Genomic DNA, 16,336 nt, shown 5'->3' with positions numbered 1-16,336 from the left:
ATAGCGGTTGTGGACAAGGCTGGGACCAACATTCAGACCACCAGCCCCCCGGTTTCCAACTTTCCCTCAGACTAGAGTTACTGAACACATAAACCATTCGCTGTTGGCTATTTTCTCCTACCTTTGTACCTGCAAAGATGCATGGTAGACTTTGGATGGGATCCTCACAGGTTACAGGCAGATACTAGAAGTAATCTTTTACCCTTTTTTGTTGTTGTTTTGTTTTATTGGTTTCTGGTTCTGTAAGCTACAAATGTATTCTGGCTAATTTTTGCCTAGGCAATTGCCTCCTCCCTTCCTTCATGGCAAGGAGTTCCCACAAGGCTGAGATCAGTGTTTTCTGGAGGCCACAGAGAGGTATTCCTGCAGAATTAACATGGCCTGGTCATGCCAAGGAAACCTCAGTGTTGACTAGGTCCTTCTGTTTGCCTTTAGCCTAAGTCTTGTAGAAGTTGCTTGTTCCTAGTGATGGAAAATGGATGGTCTGTGTGACACAGAACATTCTGGAAGACAGCTGCTGAGCTCCCCCTTGTTGACAGGACTTGGTGGAAAGTCTTGGTGGATACTCCCTTATGATTGCTACCCCTATGCTAAGGATCTTGCCCTGGGCCTTCTTCCTTTTAGCTTTAGAGAAGCACAAAACACCACATTTAACACACCTTTGCCATCCAAGTTTGAGTTTTTAGGATCCAGAAATCCAAAAGAACCAGGAGTTCTGGCCGATAAGATGAGCTCTGGGTGTGCTAACTCCATAGAAATGCAGCATCGTCAGACCTCTGTGCAGGAGTTCAAAGACAAAGCTGCTCCTCCTCTTGCCCAGATGTTCCCAAGCTGGTGACAGCCCTGTGCTGGTGAGCTCTCTAGATGGTACTATATTTAGCAGCTCTGGCGGGGGAGAGGCTGTAGTTGTGCGCTGGGAGAAGCAAGAATCTACAGTGTTGGAGTCTGCCCGTGCCTGTTCACCCGCTAAACCAACACACCCTGAAACACTTGGCAGGCCCTATTCTACATGCATGGGACCTAAAGACCAGTATTTTATTCCTACCCTAGGGATTCCTCTATACAAGGGAACATAGTGCAATTGAAAGGTATTCTAGTGAAAATGGGGGAGGGGGGCCGCTTGGGCCAGCGGAAATAGGAAAGCTCAAGCAAAAAAGCGGTATTTCACCTGGACCTTAGCAGGTGACTGGCAGTGGGGCAGTGGGAAGAAGGAGGAAGATGTTTGAGGCAGAGGAAGAAACATGTGCATGGGCAACAGACAGGAAAGCTCCTGAGGTATTTTGGAAAAATAGGAGGAATGGAAGGGGCCGGGGATGTGGCCAGAAAAGTTACCTGGGCCTAACTGTGAAGTCTTGTATGAACTTTATCTTGGAACAGCATGGATGTTTTTAAGCAGGGGAATGACTTCATGAGGGATGAGGCTTTGTTTTCTGTTCTTGGCTGTCGTCGTGTTTTGGATGTTAACTCTAGAACAACGCTCTTCAACCCTGACGCTATTGATACTTGGAGCTCGATAATCTGTCATGGGGGCTCTTCTGTGTGTGGTATAACGTGCGGCAGCATCATTGACCTCTCCTTACTGGAGGCCCATAGCGCGCCTCCCCGCCACCATCCGCACCCAGCTGGGACACCAAAAAGGTATCAAGACATTGTCACATGTCCCCTGGGGACTACTTTGTCCATTCTCCCTGCTCTGCTGCCACCCACCCTCCCAGTGAGCGCTGTTCCAGAAGTGAGCAGTCTGGAAAAAATCAGTCAGTAAGAAGAAACTGGAGAGAAGTCCAATTCAGAACTGCTTGTCATACTTGACACAAAGGAAGTCCTGAACTAAGACAGCAGAGCAGGAATCGAGAAGAGATTCTAATTCCAGGGGAAGGGCCAGCTGTCTCCAACATGTTCCAGGCACCTGAATAAGTGTGGCCGAGTCTGTGTTGGTGACTGACTGCAACCCTTGGGTGAGGAGGCTATGAATATTGGATAGGGCTTGGAGGGATGGAAGGAGCACTAGACAGGGAGTAAGTTCTGTTTCTGGGTCCATTCTTTTTTGGGGGCCTGAGTTGGCCAAGTCCCTTAACTTGGCCGGATCTCCGGGCCCTTCACATATGCAGTGTGTCTATAAGGATAGCTGTCTTAAACAAAATGCTTGTCTTTTAAAGTGTTCTTGGACCCAATTCCAGCCTTCCACACAACACTAAGCAATGCTCAGACACCATGAGGGTGTCTAAGAACTCAGAGTCAGCCACGAATCTCACTGATCAAGGGCTCAGTCATACGAGACTCAGGGTGCCGGCTGCAAGACCCGGGCTGTTACCCGTGCTTCTGCCTGCCTGCCGCAGACAGGGGGTTCCGGTGGCCGCCGCCTCAGGTTCCATTGACTTGCTGCAGTGGTTCACAGAACTTGAAGAAACATCAGGGACACTGAGTTTATCAGAGGGTATGACGAAATACACGAATCAACAGCCAGATAAAGAGAAACATAGGGCAGGATCCCAAACAAAAGAGCTTCTGTCCTAGAGGAGCTTGGGTCCTGGCTTGGTGCCACGTACGGGAGCATTAGGGTTCTGCAAGCAGGCAAGCTTGCCAACAAAAAGCCAAAAAGCTGTTCTCTGAGATTTTTATGGAGGCTTCTGAGTTACTGGCCATTGGCTAATTCAACTTCCAGCCCCTCTCCCCTCCCTGATGTTAGGGCTGGGGCTGAAAGTTTAAACCTTCTAATCCCATGGTGGGTCTTCGTGGGCACAAGGCCCCATCCTTAGGTGGTGTGCACAGACCACCTCACTAACATAAGAGACACCTTTATCCTCTTATTACTTAAATTTCAAGGGTTTTAGGAGCTGTAAGCCAGGAACTGTGGACAAAGACCAAATATATGAGAAATCTATTCTTTCCGTCCCACAGAATTCTAGGGTTGCAGGTTGTGGGTTGAAAACGGTTGTAAGCTTCCTAAATGAATCGTGCTTTTTGGCTGTGCAGCACTTAGGAGTGAGGGCAGGGGGACGAGCATATGCAAGACATAAACGGAGAAGGAAGACTGTGCGCCGTGCGCCGCCTCCAGCTGCGGGCCTGCGGACGATGAGGCCGGACAACGCTCCGCTCATGAAGCCCTTGAACGTGGGGAGGGGACGTTGGGACTTGGCAGGGAGAGATCTGCTGGTGTTGTGATGCTTCACGTCTCCGCCGTGAGGGGTGGGTCTCTGTCACAACACGATGCTGCTCTCCGTCCTTCTGTCAGCAGTAAAACCAGACTCTAGAGCTCAGCGTCGACCAAAATCTGAAGGTGCCGTGTTAAACACAAGCAGATGGTGGATCCAGCAGGAGAGGGAATGGCCAAGAAGTGGGCTATTTTAAACATCCGATTATTTTCCCCCGGAGAACATTCTCCTTTCATCCGTTTCCCGGGATACTTTTTTTGACTCTAGAGAGCCTTGGGTGAGGCACTGATTTTTTGTGGGGAGGGGGTCTTGTTTCCCTCACCTAAAGGGGAAGGCCTGGGGTCAGAGGGGAGGCCTTTCTGATGAGCCGCCAACGAGTCTCTTTCTATGGATGTGTTACGGATCAGTGCAAGAAGATCCGTGCCACAGGGTAGCTCTCTTGGGAAGCAAGGAGATGGTTGAATGATGGATGCAGGCACCGTATTGGAACTTCCTTTAGTCCAGCCTGCTCACTGGGAAAACCGAGGCCCGGGGAATTTGAGTGATTTGTCCAGGAAAGTTCTCTTCGGGTGCCAAGGGAGGTCTGCACCCCCTTGATAACCTGCCTTCCAGACCAACACATATTCCACACCAAGACGTGGTTGCCTTTGGCTGAGTATTTCCAGCTCCACGTTTTTCAGTCATCTTGAAAAGAATAAATATGCCTCAACCTGTGTCCAGAGCTGGGCACAGCTTTTCTTTCCTTCTGTGCACTTTGATTATTGAAGTGGTAACTGCTTGGATCACTTACCTTTGTTGGAGGTGTTGTGGTCATTCTGTTGTGGTGTTTCCCCAGGCTGTTGTCTGTGCTGTGCTGGACCCAGGGAAGTGATAAGGGCCGTAGACCTGGGTGTATCCCTGTGTTAACACCTAAGTGGACATGGGTAGAATAAACGTGATTCAGGCTTCGTCCAGAACCTGAATGACTGAACATTTTGTAGGTGTACCTGGGATATGCACCTGTTAAAGATGCATGCATCCTCCACTCACCAACCAATGCATTTGCTCAAAGCCTACCAGTTATCTAATGTGTAAGGCATTTGCCTAAGGTGGGAATTTGTTGAGGAATTGCAGTTAATCGTCCTCATTTCAGAGCAACTCTGAATCTGAAATCTTTCCAGATCAAAGGCATTGTGTACATAAGATTTGTAGAACATGCTTGGATACTTGGTAAGGAAAAGCCCAAGACTGGATGGTTATTGATCACTCAGACCCTGAAAGATCGCCTTCCAGAGCAGCAGGACTTATGGGGACGGTGTGTTCGCGCTGCTCGGGTGAACTGAAGGGGCAGTAGAGACTCCCACCAGCCTGTCCGGAATGAGGTCCAGCAATACGTTAGGTAACCTGCTACTTTGAACAGGAAGCACCGTTGATCCCCTCATTTCGTTCTTCCTCCTCAAATGGTTTTCTGTGCTGCCTGCTCGGGGGTGGGGGAGGGCAGTTTTAGATGGAGAAGATGAACCTACATTCTCTCCTTTTAGCTCTTCCCATGGAGATGAACCACCCTCCTCCCCGACCCCATAATCTTTTGGAGGGTTTCCCACCAATCTCGTCTATCCTTCTTCCTTTTTCTGAACCTCTTGAGTCTTTGCTGGGTGGCCACACAGTTTCAGGTCAGCTCTTCTTCCAAGCTGCACTCCCACTTTTCAGCTGGACCTGAAGTGACATTTCCGCATGATACCACATCTAAATCGGTCTCTAAAACACAATCACTTGGCATAGAGGACGTGAGCTAGCTCTGATCATCCTAGACCATCTGTGGCCATCTGACAGCAGATTTGGTTGGAGCGTTCTATCTCGCATTACTATTGAAAAAATGGTGCAGTTCCAAGTAGGCAGGATGCATTATTGCTGATGGCCACCCCACGATTCCTCTCCGCCCCCGGATGGAAATCAGGGACATCACTTTGAGGTCCTTGGTTAATGGTGATTTTAGGCAGCAGACACCCATCTACCTTCTTGACTCGGAAGTCAGAGTCCATTTCATGGCTGCTACTCAGCCAGAGTGTGTGTGTTGGTTGGAACATTTCCCCCCTATCCCCCAAGGTCCCAGCAGTAAAGATGCAATTGTGCCTATTTGCTGATGGATGCAGACAAAACGTTCCAGAGTCAAACTTCTCTGCTCTCTAAAACCATAGCTAAGCTCCATATTGGAAAAATATAGAAGAGCGTTGGAAGAGCTGGATAAGGATGAACTATACGAGTTAAGAGGACTCAGAAGCCCTATGAGGAGCACTGAAGTATTGTGGAAATGGGGTATCAGTGGTCTGGAATGGCAAAGTACCGACTAAATGAGGCAGTAGGAGGAATAGTCAGGAGAAGTATTTCAAACACTGTTTTTTCAAGGGCGGGGACAGAATAAACAATGTTTATTGTGTGATTTTTAATTTTTTAAGTTTTTATTTTATTTTTATTTATTTATTATCTGATTGCGTTTGTCCCGTGAGTGCTCCCGCGAGGACAGCCAGGAAGGATGCCTGAGAGAAGGTCTCACCGTGCTGCTCTGGAAGGCTTTGTTGTCGTTTATAGTGTCAGTCCGTAAGGGTGGACCTCTTCTGAGCAGAGCTGACACACAGTTACCTGAGTTTCAGGCGTACAGCATAGTGATCTCACAAGTTTCTCTGTCATGCTGTGCTCACCACAAGCGTTGCCGGCTCCTGTCCTGGGACATCGCTGTCCCTGACTGTATTCCTTCTGTGCCTTTTACTCCATGACTTACTCATTCCACAACCAGAAGCCTGTCCATCCTATTCCCTTTCACCCATTTTGCTGGACCCCCTACTCCTCTCCCCTCTGGTAACCGTCAGTTTGTTCTCTGTATTCCTGAGTCTGATTCTGCTTTTTGTTCATTTTAAAAAAGATTTTACTTATGAGTGGAATCATACGGTATTTCTCTTTCTTGGACTTATTTCACTTAGCATAACACCCTCTTAAGTCCCTCTGTGTTGTCACAAATGGCAAGATCTCATTCTTTCCTGTGGCTGTGTGACACTCCCACGTGTGGACGCCGCATCTTCTTTATCCGTTCATTTGTTAATGGACACTGAAGTTGCTTCCACATCTTGGCTATTGCAAATAATGTTGCAGTAAACCTAGGGATGCATGTATCCTTTCGAATTAGTGTTTTTGTTTTCTTTGGGTAGGTACCCAGTGGTGGAACTATTGGATCATATGGTATTTCTATTTTTAAGTTTTTGAGGAACCTCCATACTGTTTTTCCCAAGTGGCTGCACCAGCTGGCATTCACACCAACAGTGCACAAGCCTTCTAGGGGTATCTGTGCTGCTAAAGAACTTACGACCATTGAAGCAGGGTTCCATTTTCTCCACATCCTTGCCAACACTTGTTGTTTTTTCCCTATTTATTCATTCTGAGAAGTTTAAGGTGACCTCTCATTGTGGTTTTGATGTGCATTTCCCTAATGATTAGTGATGTTGAGCATCTTTTCATGTGTTTGTTGGCCATCTGCAGGTGTAAGTACCAATCTTTTGATTCTGCAGTTAGATCATCTCCCTCTTCATGTTTAAAACCCATGTACAGTTTTCCGTTGGGTGTGGAATAAAATGAACAACCCGTAAGGAGGCTCCCAAGAACCTCCTGCTTGTCTCCCACTGAGTCCATCCCCACTGTGGACTGCCTGGCTTTCAGCTCTCCAGTGAGCATTACTCCTGCCTGCCCCAGACTTGTCTACAGCTAGACAAGTAGGCAGGATGCATTATTGCTGATGGCCACCCCATGATTCCTCTCTGCCCCAGGATGGAAATCAGGGGCATGGCTTTGAGGTTCCCTCTCAGCTAACCTCTTAGCCCAGACCCCTCCTCTCTCCCCTCTGTGCCTAGCCAACCCCTTGTTCTTGTAGGTTTCACCTGGGATCGTGTTTTTCAGTGAAGCCTTTCCCAATGGCCTGGATTAGGTGAGGTCCCCTGTTGTGTGCTAGGGGTGTCTGTGCTGCTAAAGAACTTACGACCATTGAAACAGGATTGATTGCATGATGTGGTTGGGGATCCTTGAAGATAAGGGCGTGTCCCCCCCCTCCCTGCCCACCTTCTGTGTCCCAGCACCTTGCCTAGTGTTCCGTAAATACTCATGGATGAATGAATGAACTAGAGGCCATTTTCCTGCTAACAGGACTTTTAGCTTATGGAGCTTAAAGTTATTTTAGCTAACATGCAGCAGTTGAATATTTGTTGAACAGTCTCAAGGCGTGTTTGTATACTGGGAGGAAGGGGAGGCCAGCATGCTTTGTCCTATGAAATGAAGACTGAGAGCTGGCTTCAGTCCCAAAGGCAAGTGTGTCAGGCATTTAGTTCTAAGATGATCTCTTACATGCAAAGCAAGAACAGCTCAATGTACTCATATGTTGGGGGCCTTTCCCCAAATTTTCTCCAGAAAAGAGTGGTTGTTCCTGGACATTTTCTCAGTAGATCAGCAACTTCTGTTAGCAGGAGAGAACTTAGCTCGAAATGACTTCAGTGCTGGCTTTAGTTGTTTACAGAGGTCATAGAGTGGAGCAGGTTTTAAATTAAGAGGGAAGCAAACAAACTTATTCTTGACTTGGTCTAGGGCTGTGACTTTCTAATAACTGTGATGGTGATTATAAATTAAGACTCGTTCTCTGGGGCGAGTACTGTGCTAGTCTTGTGCTAGCGATCAAGAGTATATATTTATACAACAAAAGAGGAAAGCAGCTCTCCAGCGATGATGTCACATAGGGAATTGAAAAGGAGTGTTTCAGAGAGCTTAGGTGGAAACGAAGATGTACTCAGACCGTCTCAAATGACTTAAATGTGTGGGGTGACTGGATTGCTTAATTCACATAGTTGGTTCTCTGTACAGGGAGAGTTCCTGTTCCTGGAGCCGTAGTCATGTTGCTGGGAGTAGGATTTTAACAAAGCTTCAGCTGCTTGGCAGGGTCTAGGCATGTATTTAACTGGGTGAAAGGTACTAGCTTTGAGCAAACCTTTCTTAGCCTCTTCAGCAACAGGTTAAATGGGTGTGATGTTGCAGTCTTACAACCCCAACTGGCCAGCCACACCCAGGACTTTGCGATCTTTCCAAAACTTCAACAAGAACACATTACTTTATAATCATTTCTTTTCTTTTCAAGATTTTATGTATTTATTTGATAGAGACAGTGAGAGAGGAAACATAAGCAGGGAGAGTCCAGACGGAGAAGCAGGCTTCCGCTGAGCAGGGAGCCTGATGCGGGCTCTTGATCCTAGGATCCTGAGGGATCATGACCCAAGCCGAAGGCAGATGCTTAACGACTGAGCCACCCAGGTGTCCCTTTATAACCATTTCTAAGCTTCCGGTGTAATTGCAGTTCCTGTCGAGCGCACTGCTGGATGAAATAGCTCAGCAGAGTTCCCGAATGCCAGGCACTCGCCATCTTGGTGTCGGTTTGTCACTTGAGGGAAGCAAACTTATCTATGAATATCTGTAGGGCAGGAGGCAGGTAAAGTTTGCCTTCACCAGTCACACAGCGACTTGGTTCTTCATTAGCTTCAAACACAGATAGTGCATGTAGAAGACGGAATTGTGACTGATGACGTGATCAGGTTTTCGAGTCGAGTCTTTGGTCAAACGGCTGGATTTAGATGAGGTACTACAAGCATGTCAGAAAGCAGATGTCAAAAATGGGATTGTGATGGCCCGAGCCAGGTATAGATACATCTCCTGTTTTGACATTTGACTTTTATTTCATTTAAATAACAGGAAATATTAGATTTTATGGTCCCTTTGCTACTCCAGAATGAAGCTCACTTCTTCGCCGTTTTTTCCTCCCACGTCCTTTACTCCACGGATGCCAAGTGGCTTTTTTCCTATCCCAATCTCTATGCATGAAGTTGAAATTTCTTCCTGGTGTCCGGATTAGCTTGGTTCTCTCAGTGAGGAAAGAGCATGGAACAAGTTCAGCAGACATCTGGGTTGGGGCTCAGGAATTACCTGACGGCCCAGCATATACGTGGATTTTAAGTTACTTGTCAGCCCTGGACACACAGAATGTAAGTTACGGAGAGCTTCCCAGTGAAGAGCATTTGGGGGAATGGGAAGGTTATTACGGGTCTGGGAAGCCTTTCATAGGACAAACAAACAGGGAAACCAGGAAGCAGGACTTGTTGCTGGAGGAGGAGTTAAATTCAGGACAGCAATCAGAGGGGTCGGTGTGTGTTCCCGTGATGTGTCGTGTGCCCATGCTTCTGTTGGGATTCCTCGGTTGTGTCCGTGCTCCCCCAGAGAGGGGTGTCTCCATGTCTCCTTCATGCCCTGGGCCCCATTTCCTGCTGCACTTGACGGTGACTGCTGAGCCCTTACTGTGTCGGGTGGCACTTACTGTGTCGGGTGGCACTTACTGTGTCGGGTCCTCCTTCTCCACATTCTCACCAACCCTTTTATTTGATGTCTTTTTGGTTATAGCCACGCCGACAGGTGTCAGGTCATCTCTTTGTTGTCTGCATTTGCATTTCCCTGATGAGTGATGTTGAGCATCTTTTCAGCTGTCTGTTGGCCACCTGGATGTCTTCTTGGAAAACTACTCAGGCCCTCTGTCCATTTTTAAATCCTCTTTTAAGTGTTCTATAAGTTCTTCATATATTTTGGATATTAACCCCTCAGATAGCTTAACTTCCTTGCTTTCCAGCCCAGGACAAAGGAAGAGAAGGTGACCAGCAGCATACTGGTGGGGATAGCCTTTATTTAGCTACTCCACCCCCCCACCCCACCCCCACTCCCAGTTCGGGAGACTGATCATCAGCACAGGGTTTTAGGATCCAGCTTGTGTCTGGGCCCATGAATGTGAGCTTCAGGCTTCACATGTGGAGAGAATAGTGGGTACTCCTGCTTAGATGAGCAAAAATATCTAGTCTTTGTCCTCCAGACCGCATTATGCAGAAGAACGAAACGTGACCTCCTTCCTACTGTAAGGGCAGTTAGCTAAGATGTCCCCGTGGTTTCTACAACTTGGCCGTGCTTGCCAAGTACCACGCACTGGGAATGACTACTCTGGTGGTGCTGGGAAGAAACTGCCGGCTGAGTTTGGAAGTGTTTTTCTTCCCATCCATAAAAGTATTGCTTCAGAATGGACCTTTACACCAAATGGAGGACATCTTTGCAAAGTGTTTGTGTTTTCTGAGTCCCATTTAAAGAACTGATCTGTGAATACCGCGGTGTGTTTGACAAGGGGTGCACATGTTTCCGGCCTGGAGAGGTCCCTAGTCTCCTGGCTCTAGTCCTCCGCTTACCGTCTTGGCACGTTATGCTTGGGCTGCAGGCAGGGCTGGGGAAGCCGCTTGCTGTCCTAGGCTGGTGTGATCCTTTCTGCTTCAGGTGACATCTGTGTCCCACGTCTTCCCTCCCTGCCTTTTAACAATTGTTTCCCTTTGGTACTCACAGCCTGTCCACTTACTTCACTGCTGGTCACCGACTGTTTGTTGATGCTGCTCTCTCTGACTGATCATGGTCTGGTTTGGATGGGGAAATTCAGTGGCTTCTGTCTTGCCTGTAGGGTAGAAGCTAACCAACGTGATACTGGATCTCGAGTTCTAGCACATAATTCATGTCCTGAGAGATGCTATTTGCCTGCTTTGTCAGTTGTAGCGAAAGGGGCTCCTCTTGTACCCTGGAACCAGAGCCCTGATTTTTCAGTTATGGAGAGAAGATCTCAGTGCCCACCGAACCGCAGCATCATGGTAATGCTAGGGTACGTCTGTGAACAAGGTGGACTGTGGGCCTTCTGTTCGCGCCCTACCTTGGGGAGGAATGGACGGGCCATTTATGGAGTGTGCCACCAAGTCAGGCTGCAGGCTCCCCTCTCGTCCATTCCCAGGGGACAATGCCTGGACAGTGCTTTAGGTCAAGACGATGGTGCAACCCAGTCTTCAGTCGGCCTGATTCTTACAGTACCTAGTCGCTTTGTTTGGCTTGTCATTGTAAGTGGCAATTGACCCTTTTTTCCATGTGTGCTTATGAGACCCTTTACCTGTGTAAAATACACACTCAGCGGGTCCTGGGCTGCTGTAATGAAGTTCATGTTTCTCCACGAAGGGGAGACAGCAAGGACTTGAGGTCACAGATCCTTTGTCTGGTCATGGCTCTGACCCTTACTGTGAACTTGGGCAAATTGTTCCGTGTCCTTCTACCCTCAGTGTTCTTCTCTGTGATGGATTAGTGAAAACCCTGTTCATCTTAACTTGAGTTTTAAACTAAGATGAAATGATTAAAGTATTTGAAGTTACTTATTTTAGTCTAAGGTGTGGAGGTGACACTCTCAATTATTCAAGGAATTGAATGTTTCCAGTGTCCCTGTTCTCCTTTGTCTAGAGTCCATTTTGATTCTGAGGCTTCTTCTTGAAACAGGGATTTTTTTTTTTTCTTTTTTCTTTTTTTAAGTCTTGCACATTGATCTGAAGCTTAAAAAGAAAAAAAAAAAAAAACAGTCTTTGGGCCCCACTCAGATTTCATCTTAATTACTCAAGTGTGGGACATGGGCATTGGTTTTGGTTTTGTTTTTGTTTTCCTTTTTTAAGATCTGCAGATAATTCTTAAATGCCAGCCAGCATTAACAATCCCTTCTCTCAGCGTTTTGAAGTGAAAGTAGGCTAGATCCAAATATTGATTTTTGGGCAAGGCATGGCTATCTGTGAACAACGATTTGCAGGACATTGAAAGGATCCCAGGAACCTACAAATGCCTTAGGCTTTTGATTTTTCCATTTGCTGATTCTCTGCAAGATCCCATCGGATCCTGCCTCCGAGGTTACACCGTGCCCGCAGTCGTCACCGTTGTCTGATGCTTACGGTGCTCTGATGATGTGGGATTGCATGGCATTCTGGGGGGACTGCCTGTGAGACACATCTGACTTTTACTCATGTTGTAGAGCTGAAGAAACAGAGGCTCAGAACCTTACTCATCAGCTTACCCAGGCTAGTAAGTGGTGGTGTGAATTCTGACCCAGGCTGCCTGACTCTAGAGCCCATGGGCTCAGCCACACACTCTGCTGCATGGTGGTGAGTGCAAATAGGCAAATGTTGCCCCCTTTTTGATACAACATTGACATTTTAGTGCAAGGGCTTTCTGGAGGTTATGCTTTTAGCTCAGGATCAAGGCTATTCAGGCTGGAATTTCATGCCAAGCCATAGGCAGTAAAAGTCTACGGTGCCTGCCAGTCAGTTACCAGGTGAAACAACAAGCTTGCTGTCTTCCAGATGAGCTTGCACTTGGGTACAGCTACAGAACTGCCTGGTCCAGGCCCTGGGGATTGATGTGATAGGTGTGCTGCATTATGCATTACGTGGCATGGGGAAGCTAAAGCCTCCCCAGGTGGTTCTAACCTGCAGCCAGGGTTGAGCGTTCCCGCCCTGGGCAGCCACTCCCTCCAGTGGAGAACTGCCTTTGCAGGCTCTTGCAGACAGGGAGGAGAGGCCCCTGGAGGTTGGGGGCTCAAGAGTAGTTCTTGATACTGATGCGTCTCTGTTCACAAAGACCTGCCTTCTCCGGATACTACACAGGGCTCTTTCCAAATGACAAATCACAAGTTCTTTGATAACCAAGTCAGACTTGGATCTCCTTAGATAGGATGGAGTTAAGCGCTGTTAAGGGGGGTGTGGGTGACAAGATGAGTGGCTCTGTGATTGGGTTATATGGGTCAGGCTTGTCTTTCCTATAATCTCCCTCCAAGGAAAGCTGGTGTAGAGGTCGGATTTGTTAGAAGATACTCCTTGAAGGAGAGGCAACATGGAACCTTGGTTCTAGAGAGTTTCTATCTGGCCTGTAGAACTGATAGCTTTCTGTTAAAAAGAATATACTTCACTGTTTCCTCAGATATTAGGAGAACCCATGCTAGTGGAGTATACAGTGCTGTTTGCATCCTCTGCAAACCAAAACAATTTTTGTTGAATTGAGGTGAAAGTCACGTAACATAAAATTAGCTACTTAAAGTCAACTGCTTGGTGGCATTTAATGCATTCACAGTGCTGTGCAACCACCATCTCTGTCTAGTTACAGATCATTTTCACAATCCAAAGGAAACCTCCCTCCAAATCCTGCGAGTCTCCCCAGCTCCGATCTGCCTGCCTGCCTCCAGTCTTTGCTGGCTACTGTGGGGCTCCCCTCTCCCTGCTTAGCCTGTTTCCTTGGCTGTTTACTCTGCATCGATCATGTCCTGCCTTGTTTGGGATTACAGAGGCAATGGATCTTCCTTGGGTGGGTAGCTCTGGGGAGGGAAGGGAAGGTGGGCTGCTGGCTAAGTCAGCATGTAAAGCAAAATTTGATCATGGTTAAAATTGCCCTTGGCAGTCCTGTCCATTGCTCATCAACTGTGCGTGCATGACATTGGGTAAACAGCTCTGCTCGGTAATTTGGAGACACTTTAAGCTGAGAATCCATGAAATAAGATAAAGATGGGGAAGCAGAATGCTGCGGGGAGGCCTACCTGCAGATGTCCCCCATCCCATATCATCACAATGCAGGATTCACTTAGTGCTGCTCTAAGTGTGAACTGCTCTGATCTCAGCACATGTCCACCTGTGTCTTTATGGTGGGGTTGGAGAAAACAGGACAGCGTCTAGCACGGTGGGCCCATAGTAGGTGCTGAAATGTCTCCTTGATTGGAATCTAGAACTTGCTTGACCAGGTGTGGAATACACAGTGTCCTTTAAAACATGATGGGAACCTTTGGCCATCTGTGTCCTCAGTTGGCATCAATTGTTGCCGCCTTCCCTTTTCTTGACTTGCCTGTCCCTGCTGAATCGCTATTACTGTCCGTAGGAATTGGTCCCATCACTCCTTAGAGTGTATTTTTATGTGAATTGCCCACCTAACTGACATAAAGTCAGGTGATTAGTCTCCATGTTTTACCTGATTACATGGTACATATCATAGTGTTTTTTACCTGGAAACCTGATGCCTCATAAATGCATTGTTTACGGATTCCTGTCTCAGAAAACATTTATTGAGCATCTGTATGCCAGGGAGACTGAGCAATAGCGTATCTGAAAGACCTGATGATAGTGGGGTGACATGGATGTGAAAGAAATGCCTGCCGGGGCGCCTGGGTGGCTCAGTGGGTTAAAGCCTCTGCCTTTGGCTCAGGTCACGATCTCAGGGTCCTGGGATCGAGCCCCTCATCGGGCTCTCTGCTCAGCAGGGAGCCTGCTTTCCTCTCTCTCTGCCTGACTCTCTGCCTACTTGTGATCTCTGTCAAATAAAATCTTAAAAAAAAAAAAAGAGAAATGCATGCAAAACCGTGAAGTTAATCATAGAAGGGGTTCCTGCCACTCAGAGTTAGTAAGGGCTAACTCGGGAGGGCACAGGGAAGGTCAGGGTTCAGTGAGGACAGGAGCCTGGGACTCCGACTCTGCCCACATGGACAAGTGAGGGAAGGGTGTTCTGAGCTGCTGAAATAGCGTGTACAAAGGGAAAGGCAACAAAGCTTCACTGTAATGGGCAGATAGTAAACCTTTCAGGCTTTCAGTGCCACGGGGTGTCACAACGACACAACCATCATCCGAGAGCAGGGCAGCTGTAGACTGTATGTGAGCGGAGTGTGAGCTTGTGTTCCAACAACTTCACGGACACCAAAGTTTGACTTTCCTGTAATTGACATGTTGTCGTCTGGATATCATTCTTTCTCCCCCATAGCCATTTAAACACTTGAAGATCATACTTACGTCCTGGGTTGCACAAAAGCAAGGGGCACACTAGACTTGGCTCAGGGCTCTGGTTTGCTGAGCCGTGCACAGAGAGAAGAATGAGCACGTACTGAAGCAGCAGAAGAGCAAGTACTTGGGGAAGCCCTGATTCGGTGGGTGCAGGTGGAGGCAGGGGCTCTCTGCTCCTAACACGCTCGCAGGTAATGGTGAGCCTCGGCTCCTCAGTTGGAGCAGCAAAGAACTGCTCTGATGCTGTGCTTAGTTCTGTGGGAGAATAGAGACTGTTTCCTGCCAGTAACTGTTTTCAGTCTATTGAGAGATAAGAGACTGATTTAAGCAGATAGACGGACTCTCACGGAATAAGAAGTAAGCAGCTAGTGCCGGGCAGTGAGGTTTTCCGGTGCTGGGGCAGTTAACAGGTCAGTGAGTGGGACGTGGACTACAGGATTCCGCCCAGAGGAGCCCCCGGGTGAGCCAGGACTGGGCCCAGGGGCTTCCAGGATGTCCAGCATCATGACGATGACCGCATACCATCCTTCTCTTCACTCTGTTCCTCTTGGGACTTCCCTTACTCTTTTTGTCCCTTTTCCCTGGAGCCATTCCAACCCCATTTACACAGCGTGGAGACTTTGTGTACAATTTCTTGGGTAGGCCGTGCTCCCTCGGCCTGGACGGGAGATCCCAGGAGTGAGCTCGGAGGGATGACAACTGTTGTGTCGCTGAGGAAAGGTCCCTCACCTGAGGCATGGGGACAAGATCTGAAAAGTCCTTGCAGCTGATGGAAGGTCGGTTTACAGGACAGTGGAGGAGGGGCACCCGAGGGGAGAAGCCACATTGACAGTTCCGGTTGGCAGAGGCTCAGAGCTTTCTCCGGAGGTGGCTCAGAGCGTTTAATGTCTATGCCGAAGTGCTGAGGCGCTGTGAAGCTGTCGAGAATCGAGATCGTATCGGAAGATACGATCATTACAGCAGCTCAGAGGGAGGGAGGTGATCCTGTGAACTTGGTTTTTCAGAATGCAAAAGACGACGTTGGCGGCGTATCCTGGGCTGGGATATCAGGGGTGCCAGGGGCGCAAATTGGGGTGGAAATGAGCGTCGTGAGTCTGTTGCCTCACAACTTACTCCTCTTGCTGGTGAATTCGAGGCCGGTGCAGTAAGGGCCAGGGGCTTGCTTTTTAAAGGGGCAGTGACCATCTGGAGGAGAGCGTTGTGAAAAGGCAAGACCACAATAAAGCCCGCTGGCTGCTTGGGCGCAGGCCGAGGATGGGCTGCCAGCTCTGGACTTGGAGCGGCAGGTCGGTTCTATGGACCCAGACTCGTGTCCCGGCTGGCCTTCTGGTCGTAAGAGCTGTTAGTCTCAGGTTTGCTGAGGATGTTCTGTGGCCGTGAAACCAGGTGTGAGCGCACGTGTGCCCACAGAGCCAGGTTCTAAGGCAAACAGGCCCCGTGCCCATCACACACCTATAAAATGCAGAAGTGTGTCGGACAGAAGGAAGG

The 16,336-nt window shown here is 48.2% G+C and overlaps 1 protein-coding gene across 1 annotated transcript in view; it reads left to right on the top strand.

Moving 5' to 3' along the window:
- Positions 1 to 16,336, top strand: part of MYO5B (myosin VB) — a 340,313-nt gene that overhangs the window by 128,623 nt on the left and 195,354 nt on the right. The gene's annotated exons all lie outside the window — the stretch shown is intronic.

Source organism: Mustela nigripes, chromosome 8, assembly GCF_022355385.1.
Source record: "Mustela nigripes isolate SB6536 chromosome 8, MUSNIG.SB6536, whole genome shotgun sequence".
Taxonomy (NCBI): domain Eukaryota; kingdom Metazoa; phylum Chordata; class Mammalia; order Carnivora; family Mustelidae; genus Mustela; species Mustela nigripes.
Note: the sequence above shows the minus strand (reverse complement) of the source record. Positions and strands in the feature narration are given on the sequence as shown.